General features: G+C 25.1%; 1 long non-coding RNA gene across 1 annotated transcript; it reads right to left on the bottom strand.

Annotated features, from left to right (window-relative positions):
- Positions 1-441: 441 nt before the first annotated feature.
- LOC136079048 (uncharacterized) lies at positions 442-3,322 on the bottom strand. Its single transcript, XR_010637898.1, has 6 exons — positions 3,251-3,322; positions 3,022-3,072; positions 1,998-2,198; positions 1,741-1,805; positions 678-775; positions 442-597 (listed from the first exon to the last, which is right to left on the bottom strand). It is a non-coding gene; the product is annotated as an uncharacterized LOC136079048 (long non-coding RNA).
- Between the last annotated feature and the right edge of the window lie 213 nt (positions 3,323-3,535).

Consider the following 3,535-nt stretch of genomic DNA (forward strand, 5'->3'; position numbering starts at 1 on the left):
TATTAATCTGTGAAATGAAAATATTAATCTGTGAAAATGATTATACAATGTAATAAAAATAATTGAACTTGTTTTTGGTGAAAATATAATATTTTTGGAAGTATTATTGTTTTTGGAAGTAATTATGAAAAGTAATTATGATGTTACAAGACTTTTTGCATTTGAGTACACATTGCAAACATTGATTTGTGTAAAATTGTGCCTTGTTGCAAGACTTTTTGCCAGCACTGTATATATATATATATATATATATATATATATATGTATATATATATATATATATATATATATATATATACATATATATATATATATATATATATATATATATATATATATATATATATATATATATATATATATATATATATATATATATATATATATATATATATATATATATATATATATATATATATATATATTATCTTGACCATTGTTACCATCCTGAGGTCAGTACGCTGTGAAGTGACTACAAAAAAACTACATAATATTTTTAATCAGATTTTCGAGATGCTAGTGCGTTTTTCAACACCCCCTGAATAAATTGATGAACTGTCTTCTCGGTTTCTTTTGGATATCTCTCTAGAACAGACCCTAATGAGAGAAAATTAATAAAACAATAATTGCTCTAGAAAATAATTGTTTTTTGGAATGTAGAAGTAGAAAGCACTTACCCATCACACATTTATAAAGATTGGTTTCTTTAAAACTTTTCTTTCCGCCTCTCTGCCCATTCATGTTAAATTTTTTCATAAGAAAACAATCCAACATACTAAAAAATCAGGAGGTAAATTAATAATTCAAAAAACTGATATTACCAGAATTCCTAAGGAGGACTTGTTTTATTATTAACACTTTAAGTCGCACGTGAATACATGCGACTTAAAGTTAGGGCTAATTAGCCCTAACTTTAAGTCACATGTAAACTGTGATGAGTAAAAATCATTCTATCTGTAAAAACACAAAAAATGTTTACACAGCTAAACTACCAAACTTTTGGTCTCTTACAGCTTATGTTTTATTTTTTAACTAAAAAGTTATATAAAATAAAAATTAAATCTTATTTTCAGTTTTAGAATTAACACTTTATTGGTTTCAGGTCAGACCGCAAACTTGGTTATCAAATTAAAAAAAACCTTGAATGCACTTAAAAGAACTCTTTTAACTTTATTATTTAAAAGAAATACGCACAAATAAAATCTATAAAAACTTATATTTAAAAAATAGCGCTGTTTTCTCTTACCACTGCTACCTCAGTTTTTAGTTACCACTGTTTAGCTCTGGATACAATTTTATAAAATGTATTCAGAGCTAAACAATGGTAAAAAAATATTATTCTAGGCTATAAAATCAAAATAAAGAAAAAAGTATATTTAAAACATCAAGTCAGTTCACTCCGCAACTGGTAACATGTAATCCAGTACAAGCGAGTGATCCAGTACAACTTGCTTCATGTTAACGTCAGGAAAAGTATCCTATTGTAAAAAATAGCTTTATCTTTTTTATAATGGGATTTAAACAGCTTTGTATACTTAATTATTCTCTTGTAACAACAAAAGTCACCTATTTTATATTTTTATACAGAAAGCCAAAAATATAGGAAATAACGTTTAATTAAAAAAATATATAGGAATAAAGTTAAAATAATTGAATATGGAAAAACATTAGAAAACTAAGAGTAAGTTAAAATAGCACTGTTTTTTTTCCATTCTTAATCAATGAACAATGCATTCTTACCGTCGCATAATTGTTCAAGTACAGTCACCGATGTTGGCGCCTCCAATTTTACTCAGTCTTTCAATCTTAAAAAAAATTGATTATAATTTATTTTGTTATAGAATCTTTAGTTAAAAAATGTTATAGTTTTTTTAGTTTTGACGAAAAGTAAAACAGTCACATAATGATGTAAATGTTTTATTAAACAATCTGCAAGTGAATTTTTAGTTTATTTTTGGGGCATTAGAAGTGTGTTTGTATAATAATAGATATTTTACCAATTTCCTTCTCAATGGTTCTTCAGCCAACTGAATTTCATTTTCGTTGAAATCCTCCATACTAGTCATGTTTTTTTTTTAACAAAGACATGCTTTCATCTGCCTCAATTACTTGATTAAGTCTGGTGTCAAAACGGTCTTTTAAGGACTTTACTTCCTCGGATAGTTATTCAAGTTTATACAACACTCTTCTTTGGAACTCTAAATTATAAATTATATGTCAAATAGAATATTCTCGGGTGAAGGGGTGGGAGTTAAAAAATTATAGAGGAGCAATGGCAGCACTTGCAGGGATAATGTCTTAATTATAATGTGTTAATGTTAAAAGTCAACAAATGTGAAAATAGCATACTAATTTTCATATATAATCTCTCTATATATATAATCATCTCTATATATATATTCATATATAATCTCATATATAATCTCTCTCTTTATATATATATATATATATATATATATATATATATATATATATATATATATATATATATATATATATATATATATATATATATATATATATATATATATATATATATATATATATATATATATATATATATATATATATATATATATATATATATATATATATATATATATATATATATATATATATATATATATATATACATATATATATATATATATTTAATTATTCACCTCCCCAAGGCCAAGAGAGCCACGACAATCGAGGAGACTACTTTTTGTGGTTACAACCCTCTCTCAACTCTTTTACTCCAAAACACGAACCTCGACGAACAAGGCCGCTGCATGGAGAAACAAGAAAAAAATTTATATATATATATAAATTTTTATATATAACCCACTAAATAGAAGATTTAAAAAAACATTAATTAAAACATTGGCTGACAGTATAAGAAACAATACATCTATAACACTTTCATTCATTTTTTTACTTTTACTAGAATATTTAATAGTTATCTGAAATTTCTTTAGTTTTCTGAAACAATGAAAATGCTGTGACGAAATATTAGGATAAAGTGATTGAATTGATTACCTGAAGTGTTTTTTTAAGGAGATTTCTCAGGCATGCATTGAAACTAAGGTGCTAAACGAAGGAAACATGATTAAATGCCATTCCTAATTCTCATTCATTTAATTTTGTGAGACTTTTTAAAAGCAATTAAAATAACGTTTTACAAACACAGTTTTTTTTTAAAGAATTGCGAGTTATTTGACTTTTTATCTTATGCTAGAAACAAAAAGCAGAATAAAAAAATAAATACCTCTAGAAAAAGAGGCACAGGTGTTTTCAAATGTTGCAGTCTTCTTCAATTGTTGAGCAACACACAAAACACCTATAAAACAAAAAAAATTGTGAAAACCTATATATAACACTTTTATAAAATAAACACAGATATAGCAGTCACAGAAGAATTCACAACATTCAATTTGACCATATGAGACCACATACATACACATAGGATTGAACCCTCTAGCAGAAGATTATGCTTGCATATAGCTAAACATTCCATGATTTAAATAGACAAAATACAGTTTTTGTATTTTGT

This window comes from Hydra vulgaris, chromosome 04, assembly GCF_038396675.1.
Source record: "Hydra vulgaris chromosome 04, alternate assembly HydraT2T_AEP".
Lineage (NCBI taxonomy): Eukaryota > Metazoa > Cnidaria > Hydrozoa > Anthoathecata > Hydridae > Hydra > Hydra vulgaris.